Below are 17,179 nucleotides of genomic sequence, written 5' to 3'. Positions count from 1 at the left end.
AAGGTGGCTCAGTGGTAGAGCGCTTGCCTTGCAAGCCTGAGGCCCTGGGTTCGATTCCTCAGCACCATATAAGCAAAAAGAAAAAAGCCGGAAGTGGAGCTGTGGCTCAAGTGGTAGAGCGCTAGCCTTGAGCTGAAGAGCTGAGAGACAGCGCCCATGCCCAGAGTTCAGGCCCCACGACCGGACCCCCCCCCAAAAAAAAAACTCTCTATTCGATTTCTCTAAATATTTCCCATGCCTATCAAATATAAACTGTATTAGGAGGTATAGAATAAATGTAGTTCAAGAGTAAGTGTTAGTGTCTCAAGGACAGTGTTTCCAAAGAATCATAGTTCTTGCGATATTTAAGGCACTGGCAAAAAAATCAGCCAATTGAGGGCTTTTTGGAAAAGGCACCATCTAGTCTAGACTGTGGAACATGATAGAATTTTGATGGATAAGGGTGAAGAGATACCATCCCATACAACAAAGCCTGTCTAGGTACTTTCAAGGCATGAAAATTATGTGTATGAAGCAATAATAGGCCATGCGTTTTGGCTAGAGACTAGCTCTTGTAAGAAAACAATGAGTCCTAAAACTAGGAAGGTAAACCAGAAGAAGGATCTAGGGAGGGTCTTCATTGTGTTCACTTCTGTAAGAAATACTCATTAGAATTTTTCCCTAAAGGTACACCCATTAATTATTTCAAGTAAAGGAAGAATATTAATTCAAGTAGAGAAAGAGATATGTAGGAAGGGTTGTTCATAGTACTTTATTGAAGATGTTCCAAGGGATAGATATTGAACAACAACTTCAGTTAAAATTCATCTAGAAGGGATTGGATTCACTTTTCTCTCTGTCTTACCTGTCCTCTCTCTACATTATGATTGTGCCTTTTATATAGGTGAATGTTGTTGCCGTTCCTGTCTTTAATATTCTCTGGCTCAATACTGATTTAAATACATACTGTGCAAAAAGACATGAGTAGGAGTAGAGAGAGTAAGAGAGAGAGAGAGACAGAGAGAGAGCATAAATTTCTAGTTCCAAAGAACTATGGATCCTCATCTTGTTATTAGAATTGGCTTTCAGAACATACATCATGATGTACCACAATCTCACTAGTGAAAATACCAGCTTTATTTTTGACTCTGTGGACATAAGGAAGTCATAATTATCTCCAATCCTCTCAGGTTCACCTTTATTATCCATAAAATGTGAAAGTTAAATGAAATGATCCTAATATACCTTTTTATCTCTGAACTAAACATTATTACATGGAGCAAATGTATTATCCCTTTGTTGAGTATCATTCAATGTCAAATTGTTGACGTACAAGTTTTTTTAAGGTCATTTTTTAAAGTAGTGGGAAAAATTATTCTGACATTAGCATTTAGAACAAGCAACATAATAAATCATTAAATGTAGTACTTACAGAATATTAACTCCATTTGGTAGTGAGATCTCATATTTTAGTTTCTGTAAATATTTCTCAGCCTTAAACAACACATGCTTCATTGTTATTTACATGTTATTAACTATTAATTGTATCAATTATTAATTATAATAGTTATTAAACTACTATTAAATTGTCCTATCATGACAGTTTCAAGTTATCCATTGGTTTTTCCCCCTAAGTACATATATGTTGCTTGTAGGTTTAAAAGAGTGTTTTTCACAGAACTTTTTCACTGTAATCTCCAACCCACCAACATGAAGAAGCAGAGGAAAAGGGAAAGAAGAATGAAAAAAAGAATGAGTATTGGTCCATAGGATGTTTTGATTATGAGAAAAAAAATCCACAATTGAGGAGAGAACCCAGTAGAGCCTCTGAACATTAAGAGAACTACAATTTCATTTATTTTCTACAAGTCACTTTTCTATAGGTTAATTGGATTACCAAATTAAGACTTCCAGAAATTTAAATTTTACTTATAAGATACAGTGAGACCGTGGAATTTTAATATTTAGTTCATCTGCCTCACTCTGAATTCCATGTTCCTAAAAATTCCATTGAGTTTGATTCATTTAATAGTAAATTTGATAGGCAAACCAGTTGCTTAATGACTTACAAAAATTAATTTGGCTCTTAACCTTTTAAAATTCTGAACTTTAACATTTCAAGTGTTTTATTTTGCCTTTTATATAGAAATGAAAATAAAAGACTCTCCCGAGAAAATTTCGGTGCAAGCAAAATGTATTCCAAAAAGGCTTGTGAAGCTCTATTTGATCTCCTTATCTAAGAGAGAGAATGAAACGATCATTTGATAAAGCCCAAAGGAAACTTGATGGTCTCAGACGAAACGAGTGATCTTTGCAAAGGAAAAGTACTTTACAGAAGCCGGAAACTGGAATACCAAAGGGAGGAAGCTGGTTCTAGAATATTTCACTTAATGACTGCATGACAAGTCCATCACAGGTCATTATTTATAGGTCATTTTCCTGTCAATTGTAGGAATCCTGGCCTTAATCATTTGTGTCAACACACACTTCCGTATAAAAACTTCCAACGTGATACAGATAATTCTGAGAAACACGATATGTGTTCTGACAATTTTGTGCTTTCCTTTTGACTCTGAGTTTGCCAAGATACTTCCTGTTAACTCCTTGGCATGAGTGCTTTTTAAGTGCCTGTTACTGATGCCAGCACTGCGTGTCATGCTGGGAAAATCCAGTTTTTGTGAGGAAAATTACAAAGCATTGTGGTCAGCATTAAATTTAAAGGAACATTTACTACTGTTGTTGAATGCATTTCCACAGTGAGGCATTTCATTATTCTAGACAGGTTTTTCCCCCCTTTGCTTTTGTTTCCCTTTGGCGGAATTGTCTCTTTCCATTCACCAATTTTTCATTAATAAAAGAGGCCAAAATTAATGTATTGCTCTGTTCTAAAAACTTTAACTTCAGAAGAATAGAAATTTCTCAAAGAAAAAGAATCTGCATGGCCAAGATAGCCAATATTCCAAAAAAAATAAATAAATTCCCAGGGATGTTTAGCTGTGGTTGATATTCAAAAAGTCTCCCTCCACTGGTAATAAACTTCCGTTTCTAAGCATTATTGTGATTCATTTCAAAGCTGTCTGTTTTCAGACGAAAATCATACAATTTGGTCTGTAAAGAATTTACAAATTTTATTTTTCTACACTCAAAACTATTTAATGAAAAAATTGAGCCTGGTAAAGTTAAGATGGATTGGGGAGAATGATCAAAGGGGTGATATTGTATTTACACACTGAATGTGGGGAGTAACCTGCTCCGATGAAATTGTGTGGTATTGTGTGTTTTGCTTTACTCTTTGTAATTTTTGTGAGCTATAAAAGGAAAAAAAGAGCTTCCCTGGCTCCTGTGCTATTTCTAGATTGAAGTTTAGGGAGATAGGAAAGCAATTCCAAAGCTCATAACTCAAAGAAAATCAAAGTCACAGGATAAATCTGACTCAAACTTTCTGATCAAAATAATATCCTATATCAGAGATCTTACTGACATTGTAAATGATTGTGTCACTTGTACGGGTTTAGGATTTAATATATTAGATTAAAAGTAAAACAAGACATTTAAAAATAAGGGAGAATCTTCTCTTGGATGACACACAAGAAACTAAATAGCAAATAGAAAAGCAAAATAATAAGGATAGAAATTGTTCCATAATTTAATTTAATGATTTATGAAGCACAAATAGAAAACAGCCCTGAGTATCCAACCAATAAGATAAGAAAATTAATTTTATAGGAACGTAATTTATTATTTGTAAAGCTTGCCCCACTAACATTTTTGAAAAAAAAGATAATGAAACTGTAAGTGAAGTTTCATCAAATCATCAGAAGATAAAATTTGACACTGGGTATAAGTATGTAGCTAAATTTTAGTCAAATAATAAGTTGACAAATCAGAAAAACTGCAAAGGTAAGGCCCTAAGTTCAAACCCTAATACCATCAAAAAAGAAAAAAAAGTCAATTCTGAACTCTTTTCAAGACCCTTGTGATAATCTTGAGTCTTTCTGGATAAATAAGGATAGCTTCTGCATCTCTAGCTTCTTAACTCTATCCTGTATGCAAAGTACCGTTAGCAAAATCCCAGAGTAAGCACTTCATTGGCTAATTTGAAATTTTGTGTTTACAATTAACTCTAATTCTGGATGTTCCTCAGAAAAGTCATTGAAATTTTGAATTAAATATAAAGCAAGCCTGACATGTTTACAAACTAGAACGTGTCTTAAAAATTACCTCTCAGAGTGGTTAGCTAAACATTTCATAAAACTGTTCTGTTTCATAACAAATATAAGTCTGTAAGTCTTTCCACAAACAACTGATAGGGCAGTTTCTATAATTGCTTAAAAGTTGACTTTGAAAATATTAGGTTTGAATGCCTCTGCACTTCCCTGTAAACATAGGGTTCACTTTCAAAGAGCCTCGTACCATTGAGTAAAACCAGTGGCATCAATATTCACAAAGAAAAGTCGACCGCTGGCTCTGAATTATATTTCAATGGGTGACTTCAGCTTAAAAAGTTCTAATTCATATGTTCCAAATCAAAGGAATCCTTCCAAAGGACTCTTTCACACTTGTTAATAAGAAGAACAAAACTCAAATTTTGCCCTGTTTGGAACTATCAGAATTTAGATTAACCTCCCCACAGGAAGTGCTGGAAACAGGTAGGATAAATGTCTCCAAGGAAAGTTTGGAAGTTTATAATTCAAATCCGGCCCAGTCATATCAAACACCCTCACTAAAGTAAGCCAGCGAACAGATATTTTCTTTAGAGCAAAACACTGAATAGCTGAGCCTAGTCATGGCACCCTGTCTATTTCAAACACAATGAATATGACTGTTCATTCACAATATCTTTAAGAACATTCCTTAGTATTATTATGCATATTACTGAAAAGAGGAAATAGATTCACTGTAGAAAACAACAACAGATTCAGTGATGCTACATGTCATAAACACTAGCATGAGACACATTCATTCAACAAATGATTACTGAGAACTGAATTTGTATCAGGTAGGGTTCTAGGTGCTAGAACTAAAGACCAACAAAACAAGAGAAACAAAGGACTCCCCCTGATGTAGCTTACACTGAGTGGGAATACTTACACAAAACTACCAAAGGAACAAGATAATACTGAAATAACAATCTCGTGGAACGTTTCCCTAAAATAAATAAATAAATAAAGCCAACTAAGCAGCTATGTTGTGATCATTGGTGGATATATTTTAGATCATCTAGAGAGATCTCTCAGAGATTTGTGCAGAGAAACCAAAGCCACCAATCATGCAACAATAAGTTCATTCCAAGCAGAGGGGACCAGGAGGTAGAGCAAGTTCTGATGTGGCCAGTCAGAGTGAATGAATAACATGAGCGTGATGGGGGGTGGGGAGGGAAGATGAGGCCTGTAGGAAACCCTCAGGGGCCATAAAGGTCAAGTTTACTCTGAAGTCTGTCATTAAAGGATTTTCAGTGCCGATAGAATTTGATCCAGTGTCTGTTACCAAAAGCTGACTCTCCCTATAGTGTGAAGGACAATGTAGCTGTAAGAACAGAAACAAATACAAATGGGATCATTTCAGGTGGAAGACATTGGAGTAGGAAGTGTTGGAACATGAAGAAAGATTGAAGTTCTGGGAGTAGCTCCTCCATGATTCTTTTCCTGCAGAAAACCTATGGAAGGAGAGGTATGGGACACATTCTAGCTTGCATTGCTAGTCTCAAAGCCACAAGAGATCCAGACTCCTCCCCTCCCTCTTCCAGACACTGCTCACCTTCAGTTATCACTTCTGTTGGTCTGGGTAGTTGACTTGGTGACAAGAACCTCGACCTCAGTTACCAGATTCTCTAATCATCAAGGCCAGGTCCTCACACATATTCACTTACCATCAAACTTGGGTGAAGTGATATCCACGTAGATTTCCTTTCTGCCCCAGGTGTGCCCCACATTCTGAGGATCATGGTCAGCTACATCTGCCAGGGTGAAAACTTCTCTTCTCACCTGCTTACCTCTTGGCCTGAGGATCCAGAAGTGCCTAGGTAGCATCATGGCCTTCAATTGAGTAGGATGTGTGGTATGCCTCTGTTGGAAGTGTTCTTCCTTCGAGAAGCAAGCTGCCTCCACCAACAGAATTCAAGAGATTCAAAGAGGGAAACATGAAAATAACAGAGGATGACGCTGTCCAGACCCATGAACTGGAATCTATGAAATGGAGACAAGACACCAAATAGCAATCACTGATTTATAGTCTCACTGATTAAGCCAACTTCACTATACCTTCAAGTGACTCGATCTCTCAGCCTAGGGCTGTGAAATGAGATGTGATTGCTAGAATGCAGGAACATGTGCCTGCTGCCCCTGCTAAAAAATAAAGAAAGAATGAAGGCCTTAGGGCATCATGATAAATGACAGAGCTCCAAGGATCCCTGCTGCCTGTGTGAGCAGCTTAGCTGTGGATCCCAGCTTTGAGTGTTCCTGATTCCAGGTAGGCCACTCTACAACCTTATGATAGCTGTGGGCGATCCACCCAACAGCTAGGAAAAGTCTTCCTTCATCCTATCAAGGGCGCTGGGAAGTATACAGCATCATCTCCCTACATGTGCCAAAGATTTCACATGCTAACTAGATGACTTTCTCCTTGCTCCTTGCTCCTGGGCCAAGAATCAATAGCATTATTCTCTTTCAGAGCAAGACACTAAGATACAGAAGAAGGTTTCCTGTTCTGTGTAACTGTCTAGTATGTCTGTGCTCCATAGTTAAACAAATGAAACCACAACTAGAAAATGTCTCTTCCCTCTGACAACTATTCATTTACTCTCCATTCTTCCCTGGGCATAATACATTTTAGCTTGACCATATTTCCCAGGCCATTTACCCTTCCCTGTAAAAGCTCTACTTCAGGAGATTCCCTCCTAAAGTGTATTTTCTAGAGGTTTGGGGATGGTGTTAAACTCAGGGCTTTGCGCTTCATAGGTAGATGTGCCCCCTAGCTCTTCTTCTTCTTTAGGTATTTTTCAAATGACATCATTTTGCCTAAGAGCCAGCCTCTCACATAGCTGGTAACTAAGTCTGGCTTATTACTTGAATTGGGAGTATTTTTTCCCCCTGGGCTGGACTTGAACTGAGATTCTCTTGATCTCTGTCTCCCAAGTAGCTGAAATTAGAGGTAGACATGATTACATTCAGTCCCCTTCTAAAGTTTAGTGCTTATTGTCCATGGGTGCTTACAAAGCATGAATATTCCCTAATTCTATACTTTGCAGCTGGTATTTCAAGTGCAAAACTTCATAATTTTTTGCCACTGAACTAACTTTCCTGTTCTTAGGTTTAACTTCCTGTTGGAGACGATGGAGATATTTAAACCAGGGTCTGCAATCTATCTAACCCATTGAGATGACCAAACCATAAAGTGTACCATGCTAGCATGCAAAATGTTTCCAGTCTTAACTTTTACCACTCATTGCTTCTGCTGTGAAGAGGAGCTTTATAGCATTGCTCAACCACTGCAATTGTATTAAATAGTATGGGATTCAGCTCTTCAGCAGTCCTTTAGTTTAAGAATAATATATGTTAGCAACTACCAAAAATAGGCTTGGAAAGTAAAGAAACTAGAAAAAGGCAATGTCTGGAACATTCTTACCTGTAAGAATAAAAGAAAGGACTTCCATATTTTACATTGATTTGAAACCCTGCAAATGAGCCTTCACAAGTCACTGATGGGTCTTGCAATGCATGCTGGAAGTCAAAACTCTACATGTACAGCCCCCACTCACCTGCATGTTTTGTATGTACTTGGCTTGTTGTACAATACCTGTTCCTTTTAAAGAAATTTCATTCACAATGGTCCCCTTAGGTGTCCCTTGCTTTCTCTTCATCTGTAACTCGAAAAGGTTCTTACCTCATGTCTGGATGTGAAAGGCAGCCACAATCGTCAGAGAGAAAAGAAATTCAACATGGACATGCTTGGGAAACTAATATCAAGAAGACCACTGCGTGTCCCCTGCCTGCCTGTCCTGGGGGAGTGAATGTCTTAAATTCTGAATATTAACCTCCTCAAATCTCTATGTCTGAAGAAATGTGTTGATCCATTCCAAAAGAGACATCATTCCACCAAAATCCCAATACTTCTCAATGTTCATACCAATGGTGTAATAGCTGATTTCCTTCACCTTTTATTTTTTCAAAATACAAGCCACCATTTTCTTCTAAATCACTGTCTGGTTGTACATCAGCCTTGCAGCAACATGAGCCTGGGTGAGAAAGCTTTTCACTGATAGTCTGGGAGGTATGTGGCTACACCACTGTCACTGAGCTTACTTATAACTTTCAGTTCATGTACCACTAAAATTGTCTCTTCTCAGGACATTAGGAGTCTCTGTCAGGTCTCTCGGGTTAATTTTATTGTTCAGAAAATACATGTACATACGCCTCTTATATGTGTAATGCATATGTGTGTATGGTGAATATCTATGTATGCATGCAGAAAGGCTTCATATATGCATAATATTTCAAAGTCCAGACTGCTCTGTTTAGACTTCCTTATTTCAGCAGAGGAAATTAATACAAAGGAAAGCAAAAGAAGACAGATTTTTCTTGGCCCCTTGGTTGCTGATGATAAAATTCCAAAAGGAAGGAGGGTGTCAAGGGTCTTTACTGCCCTCTCTTGCTTCTTTGCTCCTCTCCTGAAATAAATCCCAGTGATACCACCATGATCTTTGCAATTAAATTGCTTTACCCAAAGCAGATGTTCCCTGGGAACATTTCCCTCTATGTAGCCTGGAGCTTCATACTTTCTCGGCTAGTTTGTCTTATTAACTCGTATCTGAAGAAACACATGGAAATGGCATGGGTGAAACAGAAACTGGATACTGAAAGAGTTTAATTTTGCTATTAATACTATGCTAAATTATTAAACAGCAAGTCATATAAAATAGCTGACAGGCTGAAAAAGACATAAATCAGCCAACACCTACATATTTTATTACCTTCTCTTTTTTCTTTTCTTTTCTTTTTTTTTTACGGTTCTAGTACTAGCCTCCGTTTGAATAATGAAACAGAATTAATTGGTTTTACTTTCAAAGCATTGCTATTAAAACCATGTACAAAAACTGAATAACGCTCTCCTAAAATACATTCGGCACTATCAAAATATATTTTAAGGCATTCTTATTTTAACTAAAGCAGTAGAATCTCGGTCTACCATAATAGTTTCAGTACAGCACATTTTAGCGTTCACCGGAATTTTTACAAATCATTACATTAGGTTTCCTTTACCGGCTTTAAGAAACCAAAAGTATGACTTAAAATAACAATATTTTTATTTAAATAAAATTAACTTAGCATGAGAGTTAAACAGGAAAACTAAACCACCTTAATGTAATGTTAAATTTAGGAAATATGAAATCAAAATGCTTTGCTCTTGATATTTGGAGAAAAAAATGCTCCCTACATGTGTAGTTAGGTTCAAAAATATATCTTGGCCATCTCCTTTCTATATCAAAATTTAAATTAAAGGCCAGACATATTGAAAATCTCAAAGATCTTAACCCCTACAGTAAAGATTTATCTTATATTCCTATGTGATTTCCATTAATTGGGAGCAATCTGTATTTTCATACAAATACCACTGAAAGTTTTATGAGTCACTTGGATATACTAATGGTGAAAATAGCTTCATTTTTTCCTTTGAATGAGTTCCAAGTTACTGTTAACTAACACACACACACACACACACACACATATATGTTATTGATTGTATAACAGACTTTCTCCATCTGGAATAAACTATACATTACTGTCATAGTCAAGGACAAATACACAAGATTTGAGTTTTACAAAGCAATAACATAAGGGGTTTTCACAAGGGTCCTGGGGGAGGCTGGGAAAGAGATGGAAGAGGGCTCATGTGACTGTCAGAGCAAGGATCAAGGTCACACGTGACCCATTTGGAAATGGGCTTGTGTGTGGAAACCAGTCTTTACCACCACCATCTACATGGATTCACTAGAAACAAGAGCATGGGCCTTCATTATGTTCTATGAGGACAGAAACCCTCATGTACACTCAGAGGCCCAGAAGGAGAAGGAATTGAACAGTCTAATCTCTGAGGTATTTAATGTGGTTCTTTGTCTTACTTAGTGACAAAGTTTATTTTTCTTCCTACTGGAACTAACATTAGCCAGCAAATGATTGGTTTGTTTCACCTAAAAAAAAAATAAAGGTTTTCATCAAAACACATTGCTGTACATAGATGAAGACTGCATAGAGAATAGTTAACTGACAAACTTATACCTTGTTGACTGCTGTGATGTAGAAAATATTTTTATTTTTGGATGTACTACTGGATAATGGTTTTAACATCAAATTTTGTGCCAGAATAAAACTTTTTTTACTATAAAGGGCATAATTACATGATGTTAGAATGAAGAACAGAAGTCCTGGACAGCATTCTTAGTTTTGCCATTAATTTATCGTGTGATGTTATAAAAGTTGTTGAACCGCTCTCTGGGACCTTAGTTCTCTTATTTATGAAATGAAGAGCACAGTTGAATGATTAAGATCCTTTGTGAATTTTAATTCTGATTGTCAACTTGATTGAACTGAGCACCACATAAGAACTTAATAAAGTTACCTCCAGATGTGTCTCTGAGGATGTTTCTAGAAAGGATTAACTAAGAGCGAAGGGGTCACCCAACCCAACAGCTCTCTCTGTCTCTCTCTCTCCCTCTCTTTCCCTCCCCCTCTCTCCCTATGTCTCTTCCTCTCTCTCTCCCTATGTAGATAGATAGACAGACAGATGGATGGACGGATGGATGGAGGAATGGATCCATGATGTAAGCTGCTCTACCATACTTTGCTCTCCTCCTACAATGGGATGAAACTTCTGAAACTATAAAGCAAAATAAACAATTTCTCCCCTTAAAGTGTTGATAGCAATTTAATCTAGAGAATGTAGTCAAGATACATTGTAGGCATACATGGACTTGTCAAAATGAAATCCCCTTGCACAACTAATTGAATCTTTAAAAATTGTAAAGAAAACAAGAAAAGAAGGGAGGGACAGAGGAAAGGAGGAAAGAGAGAGAAAGGAAGGAAGGAAAGAATGAAGGACTAAAAGACCTCTTATTTCATCATTTCTTAGAGGCACGGTTTTTTAATTGTGTTGTGTTTTTATAGTCCATTATTCAATAGTTTGAAATAAACAGAATTCACTCAATAGCAAATATCCAACATCTTTGGCATGGAAGCTCAGTAATTATTTCCAAAATATCTTTCCTGGGTGAACTTTCATCATATTCTGAAACACAAGGATTAAAACTTCAAAATAAACTGGGCATTGGTGGTTCACACCTGTAATCCTAGCTTTTGAGGAGGCTGATATCTGAAGATTGTAGTTCAAAGCCAGCCTTGGCAGGAAAATCCATGAGATTCTTACCACCAATTAACCACCAGAAAACCAGAAGTGGAGCTGGGGCTCAAAATGATAGCACACTAGCCTTGAGCAAGAGCTCAGAGATAGAGCCTGGGCCATTCAAGCCCCATGGCCAATTAAAAAAAAAATAGCAGGTTCATGCCTACAATCGTAACTACTGAGAAGATGGAGGTGAGGAAGATGGCAATTTGAAGTCAGTCTGAGCAAAAAACTTACAAGACTCCACCTCAACTGGTAGCTGGACACCCAAGACTCCACCTCAACTGATAGCCAGACACTGCAGCATGCAGCCAGCTACGGTGGCTCACCCCAGCTCTGTTCAGAAACACAAGTGGGATTGAGGTCTAGAACAGCCTGGACCAAACATGAGATCCTATTTTAAAATAATCAGAAAGGGGACATAAGGTGCAACTCAGGTAATAGCCTTCCTAAGATACATGAAGCAATTAGTTCAAACCCTAGTACCACTAAAATCAATCCATAAATAAGATCCTGTTACAGTACTTTAACGATGGAATGTATTCAACACATTTGACAACTTTTAAAACTGTAACTCTAAGAATCTATTGCACCATTAACAGTCTGAGTTATTAAGATATATGTTTTTAGCAACAAAGTCTAAGGAAGCTATTGGAGAAGAGTGGGAAAGAAAGAAATATAGGGAAAAGTATAGGAAATTAGGGAAAATATTTGAGAAAACAGAACCAGAATCTGAAAATCCAGGCCCCCAATAATGTCGGATTTCACTAATGCTTGCTTGTTTAGGCATTAGCCTTCTACTGAAGCCCTCATGCCTTCCAAAGAACTATGGTTTTATTCATCTATTGTATCTATAAAATTACTTTTAGAGGATTGGAATTCATGAACTAATAGTATAGATGAAGTAGCTCAGGGTGATCAATTTTATATGAAAATATTTGCATGTATCCTAGTACTAAATGAAAGATTTGGTAGTGATAAAACAAGCCCATTTCTCCCAGTGCTCCCACATAAGTACTTGTCAAGCCCAGTTAATAGTTGCTAATGAAAACCTTACAAAGTTCCTTCACCCAATCCCCTAAAAATAACCTCATGTTTATGTGTAGTCTCCATCTACTAAAAAAAATCAGGGTTCTGCTACCTCTGGACGCTCTATTCTATAAAATGATTTTCTTAGCACTATAAAATAAATTTTAAAAAGTATAATTTAGTTGTAGAAAAATCTTTGAGTAGAGCTCAAGGACACAAATCAGATTATGAGGAGTTTTTGAATACCCTTTGTCTTTGTTGGTCTACTACTCTGGCTCACAATCTGTCCATGTTTCCCCACCTGAAACACAAAATATAAGCTAAGACTTGCACAAAGCAAATAGTAATACAATGCAATAGAGAAATTCACACCTGCATAAAATGCATCAGAAAGGTCAGTATTCTTACTTCTCTCTTGGTCTCAAATATTTTTCTCAGATGACTTCATGAGAATCAACCACTCCAAACCTAGTGAAGGATTTGTAAATATTCCCCACCCCTGGTAAACACTGACCATTTGTTTTTCCCATACTATTTCAAACATACTTGTGCTATGCCAAATTCACACAGAATAGTTTCTAATGACACAACAAAGAAAACCATAAGAGAGATGAATGAGATTTTCCAATAGCACTTATTAGTTCAGGGTAGAATTTATTTTCACAAAAAGGTTCCCTATTTATAGTCAGGTTCTCTCATTGTGTACTTCACAATACTATTTTAAAAAAGCATACAAAACAAAAACATAATGACACACTTGTAATTCCTTTCAGGACTCTTTAACAGAGAAGAAATGGATCGCAAAACACTTAATGTCATATGATTTTTTTTCCAAAGAGATTTTTCCATACCCAGCTGAGAATTATATTCAAAACATTAGGCCTAGTTCCTGCCAGCCAGAACCTGCTCAGTTAGAGCTGATGTCTGTTCAAAGTCCCTGTACAGGGCCTTTATCTTTACTGAATAAATCTGTGGAGATTAATGGTGGGGGAGGTATTGGAGCAGTCTAGGCAGGAGTAGGGACATTTCTTTGAAAATGTTACAATAATTTAACTATTGTTCGCCTCACAATCTAGCACAGTCAGTACATTCCTTCCTGTCCCTGTTTCCTAACTGATGTGAAAACATTAGCACCATTGACCCATACTGGGAAGGTCTTTTAGTCTTAAAATTAAAGGAAAAACAATAGGATCTATATGCTTCATATGAATGTGTATCTGTCAACATTATTTCCATAGTGTACATAGTGAAATTTTAGAAACAGGAGTATTTTATTTATGAATTCCACAAATGTTTCCTGAGGACCTACTAAGTGCTGGGCGCTGAGTTGCAGATGAAAACACAATGAAATTCTCAACAGGAAAATTTGTGCATTAATGGGAGAGATCTTAAGGTAAAATCCAACCACCATTATTTCCCAATGGTCTTCCTGGGCTCATAACACTCTGTTTGTATGACTGTGCCTTTTATGGGAAATGAAAAAGGACTCATCATGCATTACCTATCTTCTTCATCTAGAAAAAACCCACTTTAACTCTCTAACTAAAACTACAAACATTGATTTGCCCAATTTTCTGCATTTATTTCAGACAGCTCTCCTGAGATTTAGAAAAGTGTCATTTTCTGATCCACTGTAGATTTCTCTTCTTCTGTTTTCTTTCTCCAGTTGGAGGACATTCGCCTTGAGAAAACACATAAACACTCCCGCTACACACAAATATACACACACACACACACACACACACACACACACCTTTCTGTGCAGACCTTCTTTAGACTATATTTGATTAAAGAACACAGGCTCAGCTCTCTCTGTGCAATATTAAAATTGGGGCTCGTGAGAAAAGTGTATTTCTCTTAAATGAAACATTTCCTGTTTTGAGACAAGAACATTAGCCCAGGTAATTCTACTTTGCTCCTTTAGATAATATTTGATTACAAAAAAGTAAAAACATTCACACACACACACACACAATTTCTCCCTGCTTCCAGTGGAACAATTTTTCCCTGCAGTCTTTGAAAAGACTGAGACCCCAGAACTTAGAAGCTTTAGTATAAAGTCATTATACTTGGACCAGGGTTCAGAGAAATAGCTCAATAAAATTCTTACAAAATAGCACAAATTAAACAATAATCAGCAGGACGTACTTCACCTATTTGTATTCACTGACATTAAAAATGTATGGAGAATTGTTGGTGTGTCCTGAAGTTCAGATTCATGAAGAATAAACTAAATAAATAATAACAGGTCAATTCACTTACATGAAGTAAAATTATAACAGAATGAAAGATGTATGAAGAACCATGACAAGTAACCAGTTAAACCTGAGGAACTGTAGGATGGAAGAGATCTTTAATGAGAAAATTGGTCCAAATGTCAAGTCATCTGAGAAAAGCCTATTTCTTATCTAAATGAAGATAGATACAGATCGTCTACTACCTAATGAAGAGGACAGCTTTTATCCAAGCCCAAACCTAGAACAAACCCATCATGTACAAAACAAAGAAAACACAGTTCTCTTGTCTTGATTTGTAGGTTAGAAGGAAAACCTAATGTATTGTCTGGAATAAATCTTGGCACCATGACAAAACTACATAGCCCTTTAAAAATGTGGAAACTTCTCTCAGGTAGGAAGGTAGAAGAAAGTAGATGCCAAGACTGTCACCCACATGATTTTTTGAAAAATGAGGAAAAAAAACACACACACACAAGAAATGTGAGCCGATCAGAACCATGCTCACTGGAAAAGAGTCTCCCAAGTTTCACCTTTGGTACATATCTTAAGTCATAAAAGACAATTAGATGGGATTTCATGAATGACTTTGTTTTAGGGAGCTGTGTCTCCCATCATGAATGGTAGCATATGTCACTGCACTGGGTGATTCCATGGTTCAAAGCCAACCCAGGCAAAAAGTTAATGAGAACCCATCTCAACAAATGAAAAAGCTGAGTGTAGTAGCAGACCTAGGTCATCCCAGCCATACAGAAAGAATGTAGATAGGAGAGCCTAACACAAGACCCTACTGGCAAAATAACTGGAGGGGAGGCACAGTTCAAGGGATAAAACACTGAAAGCCGTGAGCTCAAATCCTAGTACACCCCCCACCACAAAAGCAACTATCACTCTAGCCCTGCTTTTCTGACTGAAGCTACTCAGTCCAATATGACAACCATTAGCTAAAAGCAATTACTAAGTACTTCAAATGTGTTTGTTCTAAGTAAACTTAGTCTTACCTATGTGGGATCTTTTTGTTAATGCTTTGTTGCTGTTTTTGTCTTACTTTTTTAAATGTGTGTAGTCCAAGGTTTTTAAATTATATATGTGGCTCACGTTCATAGCATGTTTTATAGTCTTACAACGCTGACCTCCATCATTAGCTCATTAGGGCCCAGTGGGAGTTCACTAACTGGCATTTTTTTTTAACTGGAGAGATAGTGATGGTTAGCTCAGAACTTACCAGAGTGCGTCAAGTCCCTAAACAGGCAGTAACTTCTTCCTGCATAATATAGACATTTGCTTTAAATCTTTGTAACTCATTCTGGCTTTGGACCAGACATCAGTACTGAAAATCAGCACATCTAACTTCTGGGGCAGTATGAGTTGACAGGTCTGGATTGAACTGACGAAAGAGACCAAAATCATGTCTAAGTTCTCCTTGTTGAGGACCAATGCTGATGCTAGAAGGAGGAAGAGTCCAAGTTTAAACTGTGTTTGAAAGAACAAGCAAACAAAGCTACATATTTAAGGGGAAAAGGGAAAAGTAGGAGAGAGAACTGGGTTCTAAGAGAGTTGTGGAAGAAAGGAAACTCTCTCCCCAAAAGACTACCAGTGTAGGGGGAAAAAAAGAGGAGGAAACAATGCTCAATAGGCAATGTACTCATTACCTTACTCATGTAACTGTAACCCCTCTGTACAGTACTTTTACAATAAAAACATATTTTAAAAAAGACTACCAGCCTTGCTTGAAAAGTTGAGCTGTGGGATCTCAGCTCAGGGAAGGCTTTACCTGGGGAGGGAATAGGGAGTAGGGAGGGAATATGGGGAGAAAGGGAGTTTCTGATCCCATAACCATTTTCATTCTCCATTTGCTCTCTGATTCCCATTTTACATCATTATGGCAGGAATTGGAATATTTTCTGTCAAAGTGGTTGCTTGACATAAGCACTGCCATTTTTAAGAGTAGCAATCATCTTACAAGAAGCTATTTTAATTAGGCCACATTTTGTTGTTTTAAATATATACACACACACACACACACACACACACACATATATATGGACTAGAGTCATGATTCAAGTGGCAGAATGCCAGCTGAGTAAGAACTGGTTTTCTAAGTTCCTGCTTTGGTCAAGTGTCCAGACTTTAGCTAGGATTCACTTCTAACCCCCTCTTAAACTAGCCAATCATACAAGATTATGACCTAAGTGCTGACTGAATGGACTAAAGGACAGTCATGGATTAGGGATAAAATCTGTGTGTGCGCTTGCTTACTTAGCTTCCTGTCAGTAGCACAAACTTCTGCAGAAGTAAACTCTTGTCCTACTGAGCTCTTTTCTAGTTATTGTCCTTATTCCTACAAGACACCTCAATATCTCAAGACATTTCTAACATTATAGAAGCTTCTTTATAGGCAAAAGAAAGAGCTTTGGCTACTGTCCAAAAAGCATTACCTTCTAGACTGGAAATAAACATGACTGAAGAGAGGAATTCAAGAATGGTATGGAGTTTGCACTTCCTTCTTGGAATGATTAGAAGAGCTTCTTGGAGAAGAGTGA

The sequence above is a fragment of the Dipodomys ordii genome, unplaced genomic scaffold (assembly GCF_000151885.1).
Source record: "Dipodomys ordii isolate 6190 unplaced genomic scaffold, Dord_2.0 Scaffold4, whole genome shotgun sequence".
NCBI classification, from domain to species: Eukaryota; Metazoa; Chordata; class Mammalia; order Rodentia; family Heteromyidae; genus Dipodomys; species Dipodomys ordii.
Note: the sequence above shows the minus strand (reverse complement) of the source record.